The following is a 12,211-nucleotide window of genomic DNA, read 5'->3' as shown; positions in this document are numbered from 1 at the left end:
TCATACCTGTGCCTCCAAGGTCAGGCAAGGCTGCTTCTAGGAATCCTCATTCTCATGTGCTCAAAGCTGCTTGGCTGCCTGGGGTAGGGAGATGCTCTGTGGTTGTGGAAATAGCCTGATCTCTGATCAGATCCAATATATTGATTGCATAAGCCAGGTCAGAGAAGCATCTAGGCTTTAGAATTGGCAGCCCTGGGTTCAAAGAGCCTCTCTGAGCCCCAGTTTTCTCAGTTGTAAACCTGGGCTGGGAACTTCTACTATAGTGGCTATAGGGAGGTTGAGAAGTATGTATATCATGTGCCTAGCCCAGAGCCTAGGCTATTCAGCAGAGGACAGGTCTCCTGTCTCCCAGAAGGCAGGAAAGAATATTCCAGCAGCTGTGGCCTTGGGTCTTGAGCTCAATTGTCCATGTCCCCAGGCTCAGCCAGAACCTCAAAAAAGGTGCTCGATCTATGCTTGTTGAATGAATCAGAGAACAGCGATAAATTAGTGCAAAAGCTGCTGCTACACATCCTGACAGTATTTGGCTTTTCGGCCACATTGAGGCAAAATTTCCCTTGATACCAATCTGCATTGAATCACTTACACATGCCGTGCCTTCCGATGACGTGCACTGTTTATCTACACCATCAGCTCCATATTGATTTATCAATGCCCATTTTGCACGAGGATCAATGGCTTAATTGTGTCTCTGTAGACACGAGTATACAACCTGCGTGTCATGTAGAGCACAGCCCTGAGTTGAAAATTTGCTGAAGCTTCTGTGTGCTTCTTGTGAGTTTCCCTCATGGTGCTGCTTCAATGGACAGTTCCCAAGACCTGAGTGACCAGCCATCAGCACTGTCCTGGCAGAGGTCAGGACCCTGAGAGACCTGGTGACTGTACTGGGTGTGTGTGAAGGTGTCCAAGTGGATGAGGGAGAGTCACCTTATCGGAAGGGCTTTTGGTGGGGGGTGGCTGCACGGCTCCTGTGACCCTTCCTGGGGTGCTGTTACCCCGTTTAGTGCTGCCTCTCTGGTCATTTTTCCTGTAGACTGAACACCTCAGAGCAAGGATATGTTGTAGCTTGTCTGTCTCCCCAGGATCTTCCACACACATAGTAGGGGCATGATGAAGTCTGGCTGAGTGCTTGAGGATGAAACACACCTTTTCTGGGTTTCCTTGAGGTGCTTCTAGGTGGTATGGGAACTGGTGAGCCGAGGTGGTGGGGCTCGGGCAGTAGGTGGCGCTCTGTCAAAGTCTGCGATCCATGTCTGGGAGGAAAGGCGTTCGCGAGAGCTTCAGAATTCACCCAACTTTAAAATTAAACAGAAAATGATGATTAAGCATTTTTAATTTTTTAACTATTGGAGTTAATATTGAAAAGTCTTATATCATAAATGTTAGGGAATTGCAATCAATCAATTCAGAAAATGTCCATTTATGAAGCCCCTACTAAGTGCCAGGTATGGTATTAGCATGTTAATTCTGAAGGGAGTATTCCTCTTTGTGTAACACATCCCCGTGACTAATCTATCTGTATTACTTACCTTTTAGAGGAATACATTGATGAATTGCTCTATTAAAAGAGAATAAAGGTATTTAAAGTCTTTAACGGGAGAGGAATCGCAAAGGAATTTTTAAGGCTAACTTGGAATTGTGTAGAACTTTCAGCCCATTATGTTAATTTTTTTTGCCCCAGAAGCTGAACAGCTTAGAGGGGGAAAAAAAAAATCAACCTGTTCTCATCTTGTTGCAGAAGCCGGGTAATCTTTGCCTCATCAATGCTAACAAATATACCCCTAATAGCAGTTTGTGTTTGTAACAGTGAGAAATGCTTCTCTGGAAAATATTATTAGCACTTATATTACCTTACAGATTATACTCTGGCTCAACAGAGGGTCCTAGTAAAAATATAATAGCAGATTGCAGCCGAAGGGCTATTTTTTATGTTAGAGATGTCATTATTTTGCAAAGTTGAAAGAAATTCTTGAAAACAGAGGCCCTGCACACACACAGTTGCCAGAGCCCAGGTTTGCGAGGGGGCCTGCGGCTGGGGGTGGGACTGTGGCCTGCTGTGTCCTGGGGCATCTTCTCTTGCACGTAGGGGAGGCTGGGGGAGCTGGTGGAGTCTGTGGGGATAGAAGTGGCGTCTCCTTCCACAGGACAGACAGAGTGAGGATGGCTCTAAGCAAGCCATCTGGCCTGGTCCTGCTCAATGGCCATATTCCTCCCTGGACTGGCCACTGCATTGCCAGTTCCTGCTGTTGCCTCAGTACCAGTGTGGCACTTGGTACACCTCAGAGCCTTCGCATTTCTGGATGACCCAAGTGTTGAAACTACAGGAGAAATGGGCAGAGTGGCGTGGCTAGACTAGATACCACTCAGGGGCCCAGAAAGCCCTTTTCTGTGTGCCTGGGGCCACCTCTTAAAGCCAGGGGCAGGAAGGAACCCAGGTTCAGGCTCATCTGAGGGCAGGACAGAGGAGGAGGAGATGTCCTTGGCCCGAGGATGCTGGTGGTGAGGCAGGGAAAGGTTTCTGGGGAGGGCAAGGGCATAAGCAAGAATTGAAGCAGGCATGAGGTTAGGGGTGTATGTAGGCCAAGGGGCAGGGCAGGGCAGGGCAGGGCAGGCTTGACACGTTCCCAGGCTTCCAAACCCCAGGTGCACCTAGCCCAAGACCCATTTTCCATTCTTTTTGTCCTTGGATGAGCACTTAGGGCTTTTCTCTGTGCACAGACCCCTTTCCAATTCTGAAAGGGCCGTTCTCCACCTGCAGAGTGGGGGATGAAATGAGGAATGTCTCCGCAGACTGCAGTGCCAGCTGATAGTGGTTCTGTGAACACGTTTTACCTGCAGAGCGTGCCTCCTCTGCAGGTGTGGTGGTCGGGTGGAGGCCTGCCCCCAGGAGCTCACAGTCCAGTGAGGAAACAGAATCACCACGTGGGGTGTTGCGGTTCACATAGGAGGCTTAGCTGTCCATTTCTGAGTCCCCTGGTGAAGTGCAGAGCCTGGGCCACAGCGAGTCCTGATCTTGGCGAGCTGAAGGGTCCTGAGGCCTTCATGAACGACGGGTTCATGAACGACGGGTTGGAGCTGAGCCACTTCATGCTTCAGGTAGGCAGAGGGTTGATAAATAGGAGGGGAAAGGTGTGCTAGGGGAGTGCAGCGGCAAGTGCTGAAGACTTGGCGGTGGAAAATGCAGCCATGTCAGGGGTACCCAGGCTGTCGGATGCCTGGGCTGCAGGAGCGGGGGCATTGCCTTTGGGGCCCGATCACGAGGGCCTGGATGCCAGAGTGATGTGTCTGTACGCGCTTCTCCTCTGCTTTTCTGCTTGGGGACCTAAGTAAGATGTGCTTAGATGGGGTGGCATCCTAAGGCCGGAGCAACAGAGACCTCCGAGGATGCAGCTACCCCCCTCTTGGCTTCCTGGGTGGGCCTAAGAACTGCTTGGGGGACAAAGGGCTCCAGCCTGAGGCTGCCTGGCCTTGCCGGCTTGCAGACCGTGACCAGGACCCCAAACCTTATTCTGGAAGGAGGAACAATACGTGGTGGTCTAATGTCAGTCTCCTGCAGGGCCAGGGGCTGCTTGTGGGGCATCACGCCCCTTGGTTGGTCGGGGAAGGAGCTCTGGCTCTCTGGGAAGAGCGTAGGATCTGGCCGCCTCTTGGCCCGGGTAACCCTACGCTGCGCCGCTGTATCCGCATGAGTGTTCTCCCTCAGGCTCTGCAAACACTCTGGAGTCTGCTGCAGAAGATGTTCTGGATGCCCAGAACTACAGGGCTGGTCAGGGGTAGGCCCTGAGAAAGGGCCCTTCAGGCCGCAAGCAGGCTCCAGACCCTGCCAGCCCACCCTGTGTGCAGTGTGAAGTGTTCTGAGGGCAGGGGTGCGAAATCAATGATCCAGCTCTGTTCTTTGCTTACAAATACGAGGCTGAACGCCCTGCCTCTCTTCAGTGCCACCACAGGTAATTTACCTCCTGGTGCTGAAGTCAGGGAAGCATCCAGGATGGGATGATTGCTCAGGGAAAGAACAAAGAAAAATAACCACCTTTTACCAAGCGAGGGAATGGGGAAGGAGCTCCAGTGGAGCAAGGGAGTTGGTAAAGTGGGAGAGAGTAATGGTCACTAATCAGCTTTGGAGCATGAGAATAAAACTAGGAACAGCCAGTTTTTGTCTGAGTGACAGCATCAGAAACTCCCCACTCAAGGCCCTTCTGGTTCTGGTTCTGGTCACTCCTCTCTCCTCCCCTCACCCCAAGTGGCTGCTCTGACTTTCCCAGACCCCCACTGGCTTGGTCAGGCTGGCTCTCCAGAGCAGAGGAGCTCTGATGGTTCCTTCTGGACCCAGAGCTCACCCTGTCCCCTGTGGGGACACTGCATGATGGTTGGGTCTCTGGGGTTTGGGACTATCATTTTTTTTTTTTAATTTTTCGACGTTTATTTTTGAGAGAGAGAGAGAGAGAGAGAGAAAGAGAGAATGAGCAGGGGAGGGGCAGAGAGATAGGGATACACAGAATCCAAAGCAGGCTCCAGGCTCTGAGCTGTCAGCATAGAGCCCTAAACGGGGCTGAACTCATGGGCTGTGAGATCATGACCTGAGCTGATGTCTGATGCTTAACAGACTGAGCCACCCAGGCGGCCCTAACACGTTTTTGTCTCTTTAGCTCCAGGTCTTGCCTGGGGTCTGCGATGATGCTTGGGGTATGAATGAATGAGGTAGGAGGGGATAAATTGTGACAATTTGGGGGTGACATAGCCAGCAGCGGTGCTGTGCAGGTAGTGGGGCAGGGCGGGGGTCCTGGCACAAAGTGTGAGTGCACAGTGCAGAAACACAAGTTCTCTGGAGGTTCTGTGTGGCTTGCAGCTGCTTGACATTCTCCTCTCCTATGGTAACACTGGGGCTGTTTGAGGGCATATATTTTTTCTCCCCAGCCCTATATCATCACAGTCTAGTTTAGGACTTGACAAAAAGGAGTCAGTAGGAGATCAATAAATGCTTGGTGGCTAAATGAATGACTGATTGAACTTGGTGTGTTGTAAATGTATGCAAATCCTGTTGTCTGTCTTGGCCTCTGTTTCTCCATCCATACGCAGACTCTGAGTGGGAGGGAATCACCTAGCTCTGTGAGGTCCCTACACTGTGACTTTGACCCTGGGCTCTGGGTGCTGTGGATTTCTCCAAGTCTCTGCCACCCTTCCTCTTCCCCCAGGGCCCAGAGAGGGTGTGGAGGGGAGGGGGAGGGCATCGTGGTTAACTTACGGGGTAGGGATAGACACTGCAGGCCCCCAAAACTCCCCTTGGATCCCAAGGGCTGAGCCTTGGGGCATAGCTTCCACATCCTTCTACGGCACCTGCCAGGATCTAGGTGCTCAGACTTGTTGGAGGGCTGTGCCCTGGAACACATGATAGGGAGGGACGGTGCCTAATGGGGGGGCTGCCATGATTAGCTGGGCTCCGAGGGCTCATGGCTATAGGGGAGGGAAGAGGGCAGGAAAGTGGGCATAAGTTGTTTTTGAGGTCTTCCTTTCTCATGTTCCTGGGGTGAGGCAGGGAAGAGCAGAGTCCAGGCGATGGCTTAGCAAGGGGGAGAAGGTGTCTGAGCTGCTGGGACTCTGTGCCCTGCTCTTTCGGGAAAAGGGTCAGACTATCCTGATGTTCTAGGAGGAGGTGAATGGAAATCAAAGCCCCGTGCCTAGAAGACCCACAGAGCTGTACATGTGTTGAAGAGTGAGGTGCTAAATAGCACACTGGAAGTGCGTGTGTGTGGTGTGTGTTGTCTAGCAGTGGGCTTCACTGAGGATACTTGGAATTGAGTGGTGTATTAGTTTCCTAGGGATGCGGTAACACATGACCACAAACATTTCTGGAGGCCACCATCTGAAATCAAGGGGTCAGTAGGACCATGTTCCCTGAACAGCCTCTAGGGGACGATCCTTCCTTGCCTCTTCCAGCTTCTAGGAGGCTCCTGGTAGTCCCTGGCTCACGGCAGCACAGTCTCTGTCTTCACATGGCCGTTGCCCTGTGTCTCTGTATCATTTTCTGTCTCTTTAAGGACACTCTCATGGGGCGTAGGGCCCACCTCAGTGAGCAGGGTGGTCTTATCTAAGACCCGATTTCCAAATAAGATCACATTCTGAGGTTCTCGGTAGTTGTGAATTTTGGGAGAACTCATTCTCCCCGTTGCAAAGAAGGACCCTTATTTGTCTGTATCTGTAAGCCTCTTTTCCTGGGTGGCAGTTCTCCTATGAGCCGAGTTAATGATGTTTTCAGAACTAGGCAGGGGAAGGGGGCCGGGATTCTTACCACTTGGTAGGTAGACTTCTACTTCATTTATTTTCCTGTGGGCTCTACACTCAGCTGGGCCTGGAGCCCCAGAGAACACTCTGCAATCTCCCAGGCTTCTGCATATGTGTGTGGTGCGGCTCTCAGCTGTGGAAGGCAGGGGAGGGTGGTGGGGATCTTGATGCTTTTTTATTTATTTATTTATTTATTTATTTGTTTGTTTATTTATTTAACGTTTATTTATTTTTGAGACAGAGAGAGACAGAGCATGAACGGGGGAGGGCCAGAGAGAGGGAGACACAGAATCTGAAACAGACTCCAGGCTCTGAGCCATCAGCACAGAGCCTGATGCGGGGCTTGAACTCACGAACTGCAAGATCATGACCTGAGCCGAAGTTGGACGCTCAACCGACTGAGCCACCCAGGCGCCCCAATGCTTTTTTTTTTAATATTTATTTTTGAGAGAGAGACAGAGTGTGAGCGTGGGAGGGGCAAAGAGAGAGAAAGAGGGACACAGAATCTGAAGCAGGCTCCAGGCTCCAAGCTGTCAGCCTAGAGCCCAATGCAGGGCTCTAACTCATGGTTTGTGAGATCATGACCTGAGCTAAAGTAGGACCCTTAGCTGACTGAGCCACTCAGGCACCCTCTGATGCTTTTTATATAGATTTTCAAGTAGTATTTCTATTTTGAATGCCCCCTGCACCCCTAGTGTCAGAGGAACCTGAGGCCTCTGACTCCAGGGCCCATGTGGGATTGAGGAGGTGCAAATGTGTTGCTCTAAGCCTTTCCCCGCCGCTGGCTTAGACCTGGTTTTCTCTGGTCAGTCACCATCTGGTTTCTAACTTCTCAAATTTTGATGCTGTTTATCTTCCATTCAGTTTATACCTTTGTGGGTATTATCCCTTTATGGTCACTCTACTAAAATCCACCAGCGGACTCTGATCACACTTAGAAGGATGCCCAAATTCTGGCCATGGCCAGCCTCCCAGCCTGGGCTTCCTCACATATCACACACAAGCCCTCTGATGTCCTGAGCTCAGCCTTTGTCCTCCTCTCTCCCTAAAAATAGCAATCTTCAGAATGACCTTCCTAGCTCATTCACCCATCCATCTTTTTATTGTACTCATAGAGGGAACACGCTTCTGTGCCAGGGAGCTGGGGGGCTCCCAGTTCAGCTGAGAAAAGCAGCCCTGTGGCCATGAGCTCCTCTTGGTGTTCCCTCTCCTCCTCTTCTCTCACTTTCCTTCTGCCAATTTCTCTTCTCCCTCCCCTTGTCTGTCCGGGTCTGGCCAAGAGAGATTGGAACTTTTTGGAAGTGTTCTTGGGGAGGCTGGGGAATGGGACTCTCCCCCTTGAGGCTTTCAAAGGAGCCCATACAACCTCTTTGGGTTCGGGTTTCTGTGACACGTGTAGAATGTAGAAGCTGATGATCATCTATGAAAATTCAATAAACCCGGAAAACAGCATCAGGGTTGATATCTGTAATTTAAAATAATGGATACTCAGAAATTGTTTCTCATTTATCTTTACTGCTAAGACTGTGGCATGAAAGAGACTTCATTAGGCGTAGATTTTTTGTGTGTGTGAAGAAAAAATAGTGTCATTTATCTCAATCAATGATGGATGCAGGAGGTAGCTGATGATTGTGGTTAATAAAACCCAACCAACAAAAGCCTCTGTTCATTCACAGTTTGGGACAGCTGAAGGGAGCCATGAAAACCACAGTGGGAGAGGTGCGGAAACTTTAAGTCTCATTCTGGTGTGAAAGTATTGCTCCTGGTTTTTTTAAGCAGCACACCTGGCCTGCAGTATTCAGAAATTAGGGGAGGGGGAGGGGCTGCAATATGATTGGGCCTCAAGCTGCATCTGGTCAGAGCCCCACCCTTCCCAATATTCCTCCCTCCCCACCCAGGAGCCTTGAAGGGAAGCTGCAGGTGCAGGCCAGGTAGCAGCCCTCAGCTCTCCCCATGGGCTGTGCTTGGCTGGAGAGATGCCTCAAGTGTGTGTAGGTGTGTGTGCATGTGTATATACATATGCGTGTTTCTGCGTGTGTGTGTATGTGCTGTGTTGTGTCCAGGATTCTCCCTCATGAATCAGGAGGCAGCATTCCTTCATTTGCAGTATTTCCACTCCAAAATTAAAAAATCTCAGAGTTCAGTTTCTGCAAGTGATAAATTGGCAAAGTGGAAGAACGTGCATGTGAGGGTGATTAATTAACTCCCCTTTGAGGACAAAGAGCACTTACTCGCCATCTTAAATTCTTCCACACTCCCTGCTTGGCTGGAGGTGGAGGGCAAGGTCCAGATCCTTCAGGGGATCTGGAAGGGGAGGTTCCACTGAAGCCCCCAAGTTTCGATCCTGTGTTGCTTTGAACATATGTTGCTTCTGTGCTGTGTGCTAGGCATGGGCTGCCCAGAGTCACTTGGGGGTGACTGTGATAGAAGATGATCAGGGGCACCTGTAGTCCCGTGGGCGCCTAGCTGGCAGGGGGTTCACAGGACGATGTCCGTTTGGCTAACTTGCGACCTCCTGTACGTCACACCCCTGCTTCCCCCTCTTCCTGCTGCACAGGCTGCTTGTATTTCTGATGTGTTTTAGATGTGGGTCATGTGTGTGAGCCTCTTTGCCCCCTGTGTGTGCGTGCGCACGCACACACAGACACACACACACACACACACAGACACACACAGACACACACACACCTCGAAAGAGCAAGCTACAGAGCTAGGGACATCCTACCGTTAGGACACGGATCAAAGAATACTAATTGATCAAATATTAAATGCCACTTAAACGCCGCACTGAATAATTCACCTTTTCTCATGTGAGCAACTTTGCAGCAACTGGAATGGAAGGCAGGAGTTTTCATGCTGATAATGGTGTTAGCAGGGGAGGGGAGGAAATGTTGTTTGTTTTCCTGAAGTGTTGTGAAATGTGTGAGGACCAAAGTCTTCACTTATTAAATTCAGTCCTGCAGGAATATGGTGTCACGATTTTCCATCTCAACCTGATTTTCAAAGAGTCAGGTGATGGCGACATGGAAGGCATTGAGAGGAGGGGGTGGTGGAGCCCTTAGCGGGAGCAACAGCTGCTGGGATGCGAGATGCTTTGCCTGGAGATGGGGAGACTCCAAGAACAAGCGGGAACAACCATGTAGTAGGCTGAAGCATGCCCCGCCCCAAGATGTCCTTATTCTAATCCCCGGAGCCTGTGACCACGTTCTGTTACCTGGCAAGGGACTTTGCAGGAGTAGTGAAGCTGGCCCTGAGTTGGGGAGGTCAGCATGGATTATCCGGGTGAGCCCAAGGAAATCACGAAGGTCCTTTAAGAGAGAGCAGGACTTTCAAGAGTCTGAGAAGGAGGTGTGATAACAGAAGCAGAGTTTGGGGTGATGCTACTGTGAGCCAAGGAATGTGGACAGCCTCCAGAAGCTGGAATAAGCAAGAAATCGTTCTCTAGGGTCTCTGGAAGGAACACAGTTGTGCTGACACTTTGCTTTTAGTCTTGTATGATTCATTTTGGACTTCTGACTTTCTGAACTGTAAGGTAATTTGTGCTGTTTTAAGCCGCTAAATTTATGGTAATTTGTTACAGCAGCAATTGGAAACTGATACATGCACCTTTGAATCTCCCTGCAGCTTGCTATGTGTCTAAAATAACACCACCGGACCCATTCTTGTGGGGGCACCTGTTGGAAGCAGGTATTCGTTATTATAATGGTAGTTAGTAATATCTGTAAGCACTTATTATGTGCCATGCTCTGTATTATATCAAGAGCTCTACTTGGGTGCACCTGGATGGCTCAGTTGGTTAAATGTTCAACTTTGGCTAAGGTCACGATCTCACCATTCATGAGTTCGAACCCCACATCGGGCTTTCTACTGTCAATGAGGAGCCCACTTTGGATCCTCTGTACCCCTCTCTCTGCTCCCTCCACCGCTTGCATTCTCTCTCTCTCAAAAATAAGCATCAAAAAATAAAAAGCTCTTCTTACATTAGCCTATTTAGTGCTTGTGTCAAGCCCATGGTGTCAAGCCTACTGCTATCCACACCATGTTAGTTATCCACTGCTGCCTAACAAAGTACAATTAAAAAGCCCAAACATTTATTGTCTCATATTTTTTGTGAACCAGGATTCTGGGAAAAGCTTAGCTTGGTTGTTCTGGCTCAGGATCTCTCATGAAACTGCTGTCACCTGCCGTCAAGGTGTCTGCTGGGGTCGTCTCAAGGCTTGGCTGGCAGTGGGGCCACTTCCCAGCTCATTCACATGGTGGCTGGCAGCTTCCAGGCTCTCTGTTGTGGGATGGAGGCTTCAGTTCCTTCTCCACAGGGCTGCTTACAGCATGGCAGCTTGAGAGAATGGGAGGGTGGGAGAGGGAAGGAAGTGGGGCAGGGGGAGAGAGAGAGAAGAGAAAGAACTCAAGAAGGAAGCCATAGTCCTTCTATCACTTAGTCTTAGAAGTGACATTCTATCATTTCCACCATATTCTATTCTTGAGAAGCTAGATTCGGCCACACTCAAGGAGAGGGGATCACACAGGGGCGTGAAAACAGGAGGTGGAGAGCATTGAAAACCATCTTAGAAACTGCCTACCACTCCCACTTTACAGATGGGATAACTGAACTCCAGAGATGTTCAGCTAGTAAGAACTAGAGCTAGAATTGGAATCCAGCTCTGGGTGAGCTCAGAGCCCATGTTCTTAACCATCAAGCTGTCGTGCTTTTATGAAGTCCATGTATTTAAATACTCCTTCCTGTGTCTTTAAGCACTCCTGCCACCTTTAGACCTTGAAGGAGAGACTAGAGGTCTCTCCTTGGGGTGGTGCCCGTGGCCCTCAAGTACACCTCAGACGTAGCATGGACCACTGGGCACTGCTGTGTTTGGTTTATTGTCTGTCTGTCCTATTGGAAGGAGTGGGGAGCCGAGTGCAAGGTGGATGCCTTTTTGCATGAATGAATGAATGAATGAATGAAGAATGAAAAGACAGACTCAAAGAGAGAAGGGTGTCCCAGCAACATGGGGCTGCAGGATGAAGGGTTTTTCTGTGATTGGGGGGGGGGGGGCATGTGTTTCTGTTTGGTGGGCTCTCTGTGTGAGGTTTTCCTGCAGCCTCAGAAGCTTGCCCCTTGGCAGCTTGGTCCACCAGACCTTTGTCTCTCTGACACTATCTCTGTGGGCACCTCAGCACAGTGGGAGGAGGGGGCAATGTCTAGGGGTTAATGGGCCTTGGAGGGGTCATTCTCTCAAGGGAGAGGATACAAGTCTGCGAAGTGGTATTTATTATACATCTCACGTGCCTCCTTCCCCTTTCCTTTTGCGGGGACGGGTGAGAGAGGGACGAAGCTCAGGGATCCCTGGAAGGTCACACCTAGAAGGATCTAGAAGAGAGGGAGGGGACTTCACTAGGGAGGAGACTTCTTCCTCATTGACTTAGCACACTGGAGCCTTGGTGCCTTCTTCCTTTATGCCAGCTGTTGGGAACTTCTAGGCCAGTAGTTCTCAAGGTATGGTCCCTGGACCAGTAACAGCATTACTTTTCAGCCTTTCCACACTATACCTTCTGAATCAGAAACTCTGGGGTTTCTTGTGTCTGGGACCCAGGAGTCTGTCTTAATAAGCCCTCCAGGTGATACTGACACATGATAGAATCCAAGAGGCATCTCCAGGCCCTTATAAATCCTTTCAAAGCTTTTACAGTTCTTAAAATAGGACTTACCCAAAGTGAAAAATCTTCAATATGTGAATGTGTTGGAAAACCCAGGAAAGCAATAGGACGTCTACAATTACTGAGAGTTTAGTATTAACTTACTGGTGTGGGTCACCTCATTGTTATGGGATTATGTGTGTATTCATAAACATAACATTTAGTAAAGTTGCAGTTTTACTATAAATATTGTTTCGTATTCTGCTCCTTAAGCATTTCTGCACGTCCTAAACACTTATCC

The sequence above is a fragment of the Leopardus geoffroyi genome, chromosome A1 (assembly GCF_018350155.1).
Source record: "Leopardus geoffroyi isolate Oge1 chromosome A1, O.geoffroyi_Oge1_pat1.0, whole genome shotgun sequence".
Classification (NCBI taxonomy): Eukaryota; Metazoa; Chordata; class Mammalia; order Carnivora; family Felidae; genus Leopardus; species Leopardus geoffroyi.
Note: the sequence above shows the minus strand (reverse complement) of the source record.